Genomic DNA, 13,967 nt, shown 5'->3' on the forward strand with positions numbered 1-13,967 from the left:
CATTGTTTGTGATAGAGAAAAATTGAAAGAAATTGAGTATCCTCCAATACAGGAATTTTAAATTAATAATTATACATTCAACACTTCCATACAACACCAGGTACTCATCACAAGTGCCCTCCTTAATCCCCATCACCTGTTTCACCCATCCTCCCCACACACACACCTCCCCTCTGGTAACCATCAGTTTGTTCTCTATAGTTAAGAGTCTGTTTCTTGGTTTGCCTTGCTCTCTCTCTTTTTTCCCCTTTGCTCGTTTTGTTTCTTAAATTCCACATATGAGTGAAATCATATGGTATTTGTCTTTCCCTGACTTATTTCGCTTAGCATAATACTCTCTAGCTCTATCCATGTCATTGCAAGTGGCAATAATTATACATTCATACTATGAAATACTATGCAAACATTAAGAATAATGAAGCAGACTTTAATGGATTGACTTGGAAAGATCTCCAAAACATATTGTTAAAAGAAAAAATCAAAAGCTATATTGAAAATTTAAAATTTGAGCATAATACTACCCAAATAAATTTGTGTATGTTTATTGAATGAATGAATCTGTGACTTGCAAAGGCTTTTTAAGCTACTTGGATATCTGATGCACTGATCTGTTTTGAATGAAATACTACATTACAAATGAAGACGCAAAATATGCTGAAACGGAGTTGGTGTGATACTCACCAAGCTCAACGGTTGTTACTTTTTGTTTTTTCCAACAGTTGTTACTGGTGGGGAGAAAGATGAAGAGGAGCTAAGGTGTTTTACTCTATACAGTTCCATAAAATTTGAATCATTTGTACCAAAAATGTATTACACATGTCATTTTTAAAATATATTTGGCCTCTAGTAATCATAAGATTTGTTACAGCCAACATATAAAGCTTCCTCAGCTTAATGTTTATATGCCTTGCATTTGAAAGTTTATAATCACACGTGTGAGCAGCATTACACACTGACTCTTAAGAGCAAAAACTGGCCAAAATGTTTCTTAATAATGATCAGTACATCTAATTCCATGATTTAAATTAATTGTTTCTTTCCTTCCAACATAGACTACTTCTCAGATCACCTGGTAGGCTGTGAGTTGGTAGCCAACTCTCATATACAACTCTGGTCTATCGGAGGAAGGTGAATGATGTGATGAAAGCCATCATAACTTTAAACAGGTCATAGAAGTGGAGGTAATGGTGAAATGTCTCAATTCTGGTCCCTCAATAGATCATTTTGCAGAGCACCATTGGAAGCTAAAACCAAAATGATTTAAGGAAAGTAAATAATCCCCAAGGATTAATAAGGATATCTAGAAGTGTTAGTATTTACAACCCACCTAAAGCATGCCTTTTTTTTTTATCGACCCTTCTACTTATTGACATAAAGAACGATTGATATCTATCTATACTGCCATACAATTTTACAATGCTGAGCAAGTAACGTCTCAATTTCCTCTGTCGACTCTGACCCCTCACTGCTTATCTTGAAAATCCTTTTGCAGAAGTAATGATCTCCCTATTAAATTGTGGTTGAATCATTTATGCTCAATAGAAGGTGCGTTTAGTTCAAGCAATACATTTTCCAGCCACATGAACACTAACACGGAAGCCCACTGTGCACACCACACATGTCACGTGGCTATTTTTCCAGTGAAGGACACTGAAAAACTAAGAGCTCATTTTCCTCTTGGTCTATCATCTGTATACTCTATGGACAGCTTGTCTGTCACTACTTAGTTGTTCAAAACAAAATGCATTCTCTCATTTTGGACTGTTAGAACTTATAGAGATGGCCCACCTGGTTACAAGTAAAAATTTAACAACTGGCTATACCCTGACTACATCTTAATAAAAAACAGCAAAATCTTCCCTTCCATTCTGAGTACATTCTCAAAAGATTTATATAAACTTATTATAGCACTTTCGCAGATAACAGTTTTATTGGCTGTATCTGCGTTTTTTCAGTCAGAACCCTTTAGAAAAATCTCTTTCCCCTTTAAGAAAAAAAAAAAGGTCTTAGAATATTTTGAAATTACAATTTTTAATGAAGCTAAATTCTCCTGTATCAGAGAACTCAGCCTTTATTGACACTATGCTCCTGTGAATATGTACAATTTTCATTGCATTGAGGTGATATTTTAGTTCCTGACCATTGTATAAAAAAGAGACCTTTTCGGTAGTTGTCTGCCTTATATCACTACACATTCTCTGATGTATGCAGTAACATTCATTCAACAAAGATAGCTCTTGGTAATAACTGTTAATTGGGAAAAATTATAGAAAATAAACAGCATAATAACCCCCAAAACATTAGTGCAGATGTAGTAACTATAAAAAGGATAATCAAATCACCCTCTGAGGCATTCAGTTGCTTTTCATATTTGGACCAGAATTAAAGTAATGAAAAATGAAACTTTACCATTTTACAGAGAGGAGAGAAGCTGGCAAAAAATAGCTTGTCACAGTTTAATTTGAAGTTTTCTAGCTTATTAGAAATTTTCTTTTTGAATTCTAAATTCCCCGAAGCATTGTCAGTCCAGGGGCAGGGTAGCTTGAGGGTTGATTAATTGGGCCGCTCACCAATCCCACAAAATGCCTTATGTACTTCTTTCCACATTACTGCTCTGTCCCCTCTGTGTTCAGCGTAGCTCTTTCTGGTGGCAAGGAGCTGCTGCAGTTCTAGCCAGGGGAAGAAGAATTGTTCACTAAGCATTCCCAGAAGCCCCTCAGCTGACTTCCCCTCACATCATATTGGCCAATGCCCATTTCTAAATCAATCGCAGGCACAGAATAGAATTACCACCAATGGTTTTGTGAACATGATTTTGGAATAAGATGGATTACCCAACACAATTCTAGTTCAGCTCAGAAAGAAGAAGTGGTTTGGTGGATGTTTATTGGATAGACATTAAATAGTATCTGCTACGGGGTGCCTGAGTGGCTCAGTCATTGGGCATCTGCCTTCGGCTCAGGTCATGATCTCCAGGTCCTGGGATCGAGCCCTGCATCGGGCTCCCTGCTCAGTGGGGAGTCTGCTTCTCCCTCTCCCTCCACCTCTCCCCACTGCTCCTACTCTCTCTCTCTCTGTATCTCTCTGTCTCAAATGAATAAATAAAATATTCTTTAAAAAAAAATAGTATCTGCTACTCCCTGGATTTACTGCTCGTTATAAACATGGCCACCTCTCCATGACAGCGTATGCCCCCTGGGAACGGATGCTAGTTTACATTCGTATTTGTATGTTCAATGCATTTTAGACAGTCAATGAATACTTTTCAATTAATGAACAGATGGATGAATGAGCATAAAAATAAATAAATATTTAATCCATAAGAATAGAAAAACTTTTATGAGAAGTTAACAAAGCTTAAAGCTTTACAGGTTCCGTGTAAGAACCTAAGAAGAGCTAGAGAAATGTGTTCTTGTGATCATCTATCATAAAATTTGCGAAAGTAAGATATATTAACTGCAGTTGGTTCGACTCTGACTGACTTATCTTCCATTAACATTTCTCCCGGCGTTGGAGTGACCATGAGCATTTTGGGAATTCAGTTAACAGAAAGTTGAGTTGGGGATTCATTTGTTTTTAATTCAGTGGGATATATTCATGTGTTTCTCAGTCATTTCCACATATGGTGATGATATTGCTAGCCACCTGGGATAGGAATGGTTTCCAGAAATACCCTTCCACCCACCCCACACTGAATCACTGCAAGATGATACAAAGGTACAGGGCCAGAAACATTATCATGATTAAACATGCCTTACAGTACCAGCCCTGAAAGTATGTTAATAGCAAAAGAGAAACAAGGATTGAAAGGGAAGAAGCCAGAAACTAGTCTGTACAAAATTTTTTCAATCACCAGATATGTAAAATTTTAAGTATTCAGTTCTTATCAAGGTCCAATCAGAACAAAAGCTCTGTCCTGTCAAAAACATATTTGAGGTGTGCCTGATTGGCCTGGTCGGTAGAGCATGGGAGGCTTGATCTCAGGGCCATGAGCTCAAGGTCTACATTGGGAGGAAAGCCTACTTAAAATGTACATATATATTTATTTGATAATGCAGCACATACCTTTCTTTTGCTTTTAATGGGTATTTTATGAAACAGAATTTATCAGAATTCCTGTGTTTGTAGGACATAATTCTGTAGCGGTACTACAAAGAACAAGTTTTCCTATAATGTTAATATGTTAGAGAAACTCAATAGGTTTTCTTAAATTTAGCAGCCATCACAAAAATGCACCTGTTTTCCTATAAAGCTAGAACAAGTTTTCCTATAAAGCTAATATGTTAGAGAAACTCAATAGGTTTTCTTAAATTTAGCAGCCATCACAAAAATGCACCTGATATCACCCATAGAAAGTTATGAAACTGAAAGAAATTTTTTCTAAACTACTAATAAAACCAAATTTTAACCAACCATGCTAGGGTAAATAAATTTCCTTTGTATTCTCTTTATAGAGTTACAAAACTATTGCCAAGTGAAGAGGTGAACATAGTTATGCAGTGAAAAATGCAGCTAATGGGTATGCCATTCCAATGCAGCAACAGCCTAAAATAAGAATAATAGCTAATTCCCATGGAATGCTTTCTAAAGACATTGCATGTATTTACTTCTTTAAATGTATTTATAGTAACTCACTGAAGTTCTGTATCATAGCAGGATGGGCCGCGTTATACAGCAGTGACCTATAACCCTCTAAATCTCAGTGGCTTAATACAATGAAGGTTTATTTCTTGCTTACTCTTTCATATCCTATAATTAGAAATTGTGCTCTATTTGGTTGTCACATACAGACTTAGTATGATGGTGCCTCCACCAATTGAAATATATCCAGTCACTATAACAATGAGAAAGAAAATGACAAATATCACGTTGATTCTTAAAAGCTTTGACTGGGAGTGACACCCATCATGCCTACTTACATTTTGTTGACCGATGCAAGTCATATGGCCATGCCTACCTTCAAAGAAGTGGGCAAAATGATTTCTCCATTTACCTAGAAGAAGAAAATATATTTGTAAACAGCCAATAATGATTACTGCAGGTACTATTATCACTAGTTGACATATAGGAAAACCGAAGCATGGAGAAAATTAAGTAACTAGCCAAAGATTATACAAAAATATAAAATTATTATTTATTTGTATAAATAAATATTTGTATATTTATTATACAAAAAATAAAATACAAGGTTAAGATTCAAATATTCAAATACTCCAGAGTACACAAGCTTAACCACTATGCTTCTACCTCTTTTGATGTACATGCTTTGGTAAATCCTTAAGCTCTGGAATAGCAAATGGTATTACCCCAAGATTTATATTCTTGCTAAAAAAAATTATGACAAGTAATACAAGCAAGATCTGCACATTCTCTAGTTAAATGAGCAATATAGCTTATACTCCCAATTATGGAGAAAGATAAGAGGAGGAAACTCCTCTAACACTGACTGGAGGAAGGAATTATCTGGAGATTAAGGGCCATCGATTGGACATCTAATAGCTGTAATGATTCATTGCTAATGATCAATACCCTGCCTTTCCAACTGGCCTTCTTTTTTCCTTCCTTTCTTCCCCCATTTCCTCTCTTTCCATATTACTTCCATATTCTCTTTCACAAAAATGTATCACATTCCTGGTAGATGGCAGGTATTTGGAAGTGGAGAGATGAACAGGAATAAGATCTATCCTCTGTCTCCAAGGAACTCACAATCAACAGCCAGAAATGAGATGCACAAATGCAATATCAGATTCAATGAGACATACTGAAAGTCTTTTGAAATTCAAACTCTAAACATATGCCTGATTTTATAGGGGCAGGACCAGACTATAATTTGCCAGGATATGTTTATTACAGCTCTCAGCCTGTGAATTTATTAACATCTCTCTAATGCACAAGACCTTTTGGTTTCATTCACTGTTATGTTTACAACTGACATGCGCTATCTTTCTTGGCTTTTGTACCCACATTTGTTTATACTGACACATGGTGCCTATAGCTTTATGCCTAGATAGAATTTCAAGTGTTTTCCCTGAAGTCACTCAGAATTATAGTAAAGAGATGCATTTATAACCATCAGAGAACACCGGATCTGGGATTCCGTGTTCTTTGGCATCTGTTAGTAAATATCTTCCTGCCTTCACTGGCTTGAGGGTATACATTGTTTACCTGTGGCACAGCAAAAAATACCTCCCATATTTGGTGGAGAAAATCCTGTGTCTGACTCTTATGGTTCTGAGAGTTGTTTATAGCCATCTGGCAGAAAGTCTTACTTGTACTTCACCTGCAATGATTTGTGTGTCAGGCTTTTTGTCTCTTATGGTGCATACAGAGGACAAATGAAAGTCCTTTCCCCTGCAGTATCTCTGCCGCTCATAAAAAGTTATTTTTCCAAACTTTAATTACTGACGTGATAGCCTGTCTCCATTCTTTAGTGTCAGAGATCTTATTTTGCTTGCTTCTTCAATTACATCGTTTTCACGTGCTTTATGTATTTTGCCTGTCATAGATCCTTCGCTATAAAGAGCAAAGATGCCATCTGTGCTGTGTGTTACAACAGTCTTATCTCAACCTGCGTCTTCAGTTTTCTGTGTAGAAGTACTGGTTCTGTAGTCGTTACAATATTAGTGGACACAGTGGCCATAATGAAGTTTGCAAACATGCTACCGTTTTCAAGAAGTTCAAACCGGAAGCAAGGATTTTGTTTCATTTTACATTGTCAAAGATCATAGTATAATGCAATGTAATAAGCATATTCCCTGTTCAGAATGAGACTCTGAGGACAGCTGAGGAAGGATCCTGAATTAAGTTGTTTCGTACTGTATTTTCCTTTCTGGGCTTGAGATACACCTTTCCACATAGTTTCTTTTATAGCAGATGCTGTATAATTATGTTGAAGTTATTAATGTTTTTAGGATTCTGGAAAGCTTAGGAAAACAAAAAAAGAAAGCTAGTTTCATAATGATGCTGCCTAACAAGCAATCCCCTCCCCACCCCGGTGGCTTACAAGCCTTTATTTCTCACTCATGAGACTGCAGGTCAGCTGTGGCAACTCTGCTTAAAATGTTAGTTAGGTTCAGGTTTGCTCCTCGTTCCTCGTTCCGAGACCCAGGCTGCAGGAGCAGCAGCTGTCCGAGGCATGCCCCTCTCATTCTGTAGGCAGGAGCGCCAGGGTGATGGCCAAACACTGCGAGCATATAAAGCCCTGGTTGGATGTGTCATATGGTACCTCACATTGCATTGGCCAGGCAAGTCTTGGGCCAAAACCAAAGTCAGTGAAGCAAAGAACTGTGCTTTGCCTCACAGTGAACAATGGCCATGGCAGGGAGGAAAGGAAGACTTGTGACCAAATAACGCAATCTACCGTAAGTATCAATTATGATTCCCTGTCTTCCCCATATGGAATGTGGTCATTACCAGTGGAGATGTTTTTTTAAAGATTTATTTATTTTTAGAGAGAGAGACAGAGCGTGAGCAGGCAAAGGGGCAGAGCGAGAGCGAGAGGGAGAGAGAATCTGGAGCAGTCTCCCCACTGAGCATGGAGCCCAACGCAGGGCTCCATCTCAGAACCCTGAGATCAGGACCTTGAGATCAAGAGTCGGATGTTTAACCGACTTAGCCATCCAGGCACCCCTGCCAGTGACTTCTAATCATGCATTTCAATGTGCTTTGAGAAAAAACACCTTTATTTTCTGGAGTATATTTCTTCTGTTATTTGATACATGGTTTTTTACTTCTATTTGTTTTTCATGACTTGAAGTTATGTCAAAAAATAGTATGTGTTTCTACCATAATTTATTTAAATTGATATAAACCACCTAATAATATGGTTCTTTTCCAGATGATATTATCACTTTTTTAAAAAAAAGTAACATGTACTTCTACCTACTTCTTTTCTAAATGAGATTATAACTTTTTAAAAAACTAACTTATGCTTTGGCCTACTTCTAAATATAAGAAAGAAATCATTATTTCATTAAAAGAGTAAAGCTCCTTTTTATTATTGTTGTTCTGAGTTTTTATTTAAATTCTAGTTAGTTGACATATAGTGTTATATTAGTTTCAGGACTAGAATGGGGTGATTCATCACTTATATACAACACCTAGTGTTCATCACAAGTGCCCTTCTTAATACCCATGCCCCACCTAGCCCACCTCCCCACTCACCTCCCCCACCTTCTCTGAGCAATCCTCAGTTTGTTCTCTGTAGTTAAGAATCTATTTTCTGGTTTGCCTCTCTCCCTCTTTTTTTTTTCTTTCCCCTATGTTCATCTGTTTTGTTTCTTAAATTCCACGTATGAGTGAAATCATATGGTATTTGTCTCCTTTTATCCACAATAGAGCCCTACTTTCTATCCTAAATGAAGATGTTAAAATATTTTCTGTATATTTAAATTTGTTATTATCCTTTGAGTAAACCAAATATATAGATTACATCAAGTTTTAAATGCTATAAACAGTTTTACTTTTATTTCTTCCAAGTTCTCTTTCCCTGTGAATCTTGACATGCCATATATTTGCTGTAATAGTTCATAACTTAAAATAATCAAAAGATTTTAAAACTTTCGGTTTAGTTACATGCATTAAAATTGTAACAACAAATATCATTTGAAGTAAATGTAATTTGCCAAATAGTGTCTTCTGCAGATAATGTGGCCTTATGAAGTCATATGAAAATTCACAGAATATAAAGTAAACTTTGATATTTATATTAGAGATTGGCCAAATGGTTTGTGTTCATTCTAACATCTGTGATGTTTGGCTTATTCATAAGTCCCAGGAAATGTGGTACAGCCAATGATTGGTCCTTCCAGTATCATAGTAAGATGTAAGTTCAATTCCATTAAAATCAACGATGGGCTGAAAAACATGTTTGATTTTGGCTAGATATACAAAAACTCATTTTCTTCTGGAGGGTAGGATTTTTTTTTCGTTTGGTCCTGGTTTTTGGTTTGGGTTTGTTTTTGCTTTTGTTTTTTGCGTACCAGCTTTGAAAAGTGAGACCTGTGAGGAAGGTGAGCAGGCATCTCCCTAGCTGTGACTGCAGGTGAGGGCGAAGCCTCCGTGGTTCCTCCTGGCATTCCACTCTGGGCTGCAAACGAGCTGCTGCAAACTCAGAACCTCGTTTCAGGAGCTGAGTGAGCCAGGCTTCATATTGCTGTGTTCTGTGTAACAACTTTAATGAGAGATAATTTACACACCACAAAGCTCACGCACTAAAATATACAAGTTAATAATTTTTCATATATTTTCATATATTTTCATATATTTTTCATATATTGTGCAACCATCACCATAATCTAATTTTAGAACATTTTCATCATTCACAAGAGAAACTCTCCTAATCCATTAGCATTCACATTCACCCACAGCCCTAGGCAGCCATGGATCTACTTTCTATCTCTGTATATTTACCTGTTCTGGACATTTCATACTAATGAAAGCATACAGTATGCGGCCTTTTGTTACTGGCTTCTTCACTAAGCATAATGTTTTCAAATTTAATCTATGGTGTATTATATATCAAGACTTCATTTCTTCTTACTGACTAATAAGATTCCATTACATGGATATACTGCATTTGTAGCCAATCATCAGTAGTGGGCATCTGAGTTGTCTCCACTTTGGGGCTGTTACGAATAATGCTGCTATGAACTTTTGTGTACAAGTTTAAGAGTAGACATATGTTTTCATCTCTCTTGGATATATATTGCTGGGTCATGGTAGACTTAAACATGATAACTCTAGGTTTAACTTTTTGAGGAGCTACCAAATTGTTTTCCAAAGTGGCTGGTGCCATTTTATAATTCCACCGGCAGTGAATGAGAATTCAAATTTCAATACATCCTCAGCAACATTGTTACTGCCTTCTTGATTATAGCCATTGTAGTGGGTGTGAAATGGCATCCCGTTATGACTTTGGCTTGCATTTCCCTAATTACTGATGATGTTGAGCATCTTTTCATGTGCTTATTAACCATCCATGAATCTTCTTTAGAACAACGTGTCCTTAGATCCTTTGCTCATATTTAAAATCAAGTTGTCTTTATATAATTGAGTTGTACGAGTTCTTCATATGTTCTGGATACAGTTCCCTTAGCAGATATATAATTTGCAAATATTATTTTACATTCTATTAGTGGTCTTATCACTAACCTGATGATGTTATTTGAAACACAAAAGCTTTGGGGTGTCTGGGTGGCTCAATCAGTTGAGCATCTGACTCTTGACTTTGAGGTCATGATCTCAGGGTCATGAGATCAAGCCCCGTGTGGGTCTCCCCACTCAGTGGGGAGTCTGCTTGAGATTCTCTCCCTCTCTCTCTGACCCTTACCCTGCTCACACTCTCTCTTTCTCTCTCAAGTAAATAAATAAATAAATCTTAAAAAAAAAAAGTTTTAACTATTATGAAGTTAAATGTACTTATTTTTCTTCAAGCATCTGTGCTTTTTGTGTTGTGTTTAAGCAATCATTGCCTAACCAAGGTCACAAAGATTTGCTGTTGTGTTTTCTTCTAAGATTTTTGTAGTTTTGGCTCTTACATTTAGTTCTGTGATCCACTTTGCATTACTTTCTGTGTGTGGTGTAAGATTGATGTCTAACTTCATTCTTGTGAATGTGGATATTTAGTTGTCCCATACCATTTATTCCACCCTGAATGCGCCTGATCTCGTCTGATCTCGGAGGTTAAGCAGGGTCGGGCCTGGTTAGTACTTGGATGGGAGACCATACCATTTATTGAAAAGCTATTTTCCCCCATTGAATTGTCTTGACCCCTTTGTCGAAAATCAACTAACCATAAATATTTATTCATGATAATTATATTTTGGACTCTCAATTCTATTCCATTGAACCGTGTGGTTTTTTTTTATTTTTATGATAGTGCCATGCTGTCTTGATTATTGTAACTTTATAATAAGGTTTAAAATCTAGTAGTGTGAGTCCACTAACTTTGTACTTTTTCAAGGTTGTTTTGGCTATTGTGGGTCCCTTGCAACTTGGTTTGATTTTTAGAGTCAAAATGGAAAGCTCCTTTAGCCCATTTTATTTTTTGTTTGTTTGTTTTTTGCCTGAATTACACATAAAAATCCTGGCAAATTATCTCATAAAATAAATGATATGGGTATGATTAAGGGAAGGGTTGTTGACTTTTATACATATACATATATTCACGTACTAAAATATCTCCCAAAAAATAAAAAAAAAAATATCTCCCAGCTTTAGATATTATCATAAGATTCTTGCTTAAGGAAAAGTAGATATTTGAATTTCATACTCTAATAACCCTAACACCCAATTCATAGAACATCTTATTTATCTTCCCAAATAGCCACTGAAGCAATAGTTGTAAATTAACATTGATGTGAACATGATTAGGTTTGAATAAGATGCTTGGAGGGCACGGTTTTGGTGCTGTTTTGTTTTTTTTAGCTTTTAGTTTTTTGGGTTTTTTCTGACTCTAGCCTTTTTATGGTAGATTTGCCAGAAATGCCATAAATCTCAAAAAGGCCATTCTTGTCCTAAACCGATTGACCCTTCAGTGCTGAATCCTCAGTTAGCTCAGGCGTTCTCCTGGACCTCACTGCCATTTTCTGAATAATTTATGTGATTTACAATGCCTTGTAAAAAGCACTGAAACATCTCTGTATGTGACTTGTTTGCTTTTGATTTACAGTGACACCTTTTTATACTAGTCCAAAGTTGCTGAAAAACTTTTCTGAAACATTATGCTTTTCTATTCATACTCAGATGACTGTAGCTCAGTTATCAGTGACCTCAATTTTCTGCCCTGTTGTTTTTCAAATTAAAAAATACATGTGGGCAGTCTCTTCATAAAATCACACATGAAAGTGCTTTTACCCAGTAGATCATTATCCTCTGTGCACTCTGCCATTACTAGTGGTTACCTGACCTTTAGAAATAAGGAGAGCATTATGAGCATCTATTGAGATATTAAAAGCTGTAATATTATTAATGTTTCTTAGGGTCAGCTGGAATGTTTACATTGCAGCTATGACGGTGACTCAGAGAGTGACATGCATGGTTGGTAGGTGGCCCTAGTCAAGGCTCTATGATGGCCTGATAATAATAAAGAAGGTAAATGAGGAAAATACCGTCTGGTTCAGTGAGATAGGTATTTGTAAAGAAGATTGAGCACATATGAAGTGCTCTTCCCTACACAGAGCATAAGGAGATACAGAGGACCTGCCAGTGTGGGTGCCTTATCATTTAAATTAGGCATCCTGGGAAGATGCTAAAGAACATCAACTAGGTCGCCTGGGTGGCTCAGTTGGTTAAGCGACTGCCTTCAGCTCAGGTCATGATCCTGGAGTCCCGGGATCGAGTCCCACGTCGGGCTCCCTGCTCAGCAGGGGGTCTGCTTCTCCCTCTGATCCCCTTCCCTCTCGTGCTCTCTGTCTCTCATTCTCTCTCTCTCAAATAAATAAATAAAAAATCTTTAAAAAAAAAAAGAACATCAACTAAACAAGGAAAGGACATAAATTGTTGGCAGGGAAATTCAGAGGTCGGGATCAGCAGCACCAGTGTATGTTTAAATAAAGCCGTTTTTCTAGAATACATGAAACAAGATCATGCCTTGTCTTCTGAGGAACAAGTGTTTCTACTATTTAGAAAATATAGCTAGGATGATTTCATGGACATAATTATCAGCAAAAGTGATTGCATCAAGGACATATGAGCCTTGTGTTTTTCACTGTTGAACAAGGATTTTGTATGGAAGAAAAATGACGTTGATAAGATTTAAGATCGTGTATGCTGATTTGAGACCATTGTTTTCTGGAATCCATGTTTCAGAGCAAGTGTTTAGATAAACTGAAAAGGCAAAATAAGGTAATATTTGTAAAACGTCTATCAAAATGTTCAGTAAACACACTATAAGTGTTAGCTCTTCTCACTCATCATCATCATCATTATCATCATCAATGTCATTGTTTTCTTCTAGTGGATGGTTATAGTTGTGCTTGGTCACATAGACATTGTTTTGATGAAGGTCTTCATCAAAGGTAACAGAAATAAAAAACTTTGTGCTTAGCATATTAGCTCCACACTTGTACCGTATTTTAGCTATTTCAACTGCAAATGGTCCACAGTTAATTTTGATTATCTTATATCAAGCCCTGAAAGTTATCAAAAAACCTTGTTTCTAGTCTTACTCTACCACTCGCTTTCATGTGACCAAGAGTAAGTCTTATTCTCTCTAGGTCACAGAATAGATGCTATCTATGAGTCCCTTTCATATCTAATATTCTGTAGGGTAGCCCAAGGGGCAAAATTGCAGAATAAGTATTATAATATATTGCATTCGCTTTTAATCTGTCCTTGGAAGTCACTTCACTTCTGCCCCAAGCAAGCTCCACATCTTGTTTAAGAGTGTCATTTCCCTGAGTAGTACTGCAGGCTACAGAAACTTCCATTGCACAGTGTCAGTGCTGTGGATATTAAATATTTACTAGGGATAAAAACCTGCTGTAACCTACTTGGAACCAAAAATTGAACTTTTAGAAACTGTTTTATAACAGAGAGATAGATACCTGTTGTCTCCAAACTATCTTTTACTGTTTGTAGTGCCTTTGACCTTCATGTGGATTCTATAGCAAATGAAGTTAAACTTTTTTCAGCTGTTTATCCCTGGGCAGTGCCATCTGATATGAATAGTATTCCATCAAAATGCATTTTTTTCTTGAGGAAGTCTCGCTGCAATACATCATTAGAGTGACAGCCAGTGTATTATACATTACAATAAAACATCCCCAGAGCAAAGGTACATGTGATGATGAATTATGCTAATATGTTATTGTCATTATGTTATCAGTGCTCAGAGAGTGATTCAGTGAGATACATCATCAGTGAGAGATTATCTGATTCCATATTACTCAAAAAATGACACCACCGTGGAAAACCACAAGGAGATTCAGTTGATTAATAGGGTTGGTGATATTCTAGTGCCAGAA

At 36.7% G+C, this 13,967-nt stretch overlaps 1 protein-coding gene across 1 annotated transcript in view; it reads left to right on the plus strand.

Annotated features, from left to right (window-relative positions):
* Positions 1 to 13,967, plus strand: part of EPHA6 (EPH receptor A6) — an 833,569-nt gene that overhangs the window by 767,520 nt on the left and 52,082 nt on the right. The window lies entirely within an intron of this gene.

Source organism: Mirounga angustirostris, unplaced genomic scaffold, assembly GCF_029215605.1.
Source record: "Mirounga angustirostris isolate CCGP_5_RB_7025 unplaced genomic scaffold, mMirAng1.0.hap1 SCAF_1, whole genome shotgun sequence".
Lineage (NCBI taxonomy): Eukaryota > Metazoa > Chordata > Mammalia > Carnivora > Phocidae > Mirounga > Mirounga angustirostris.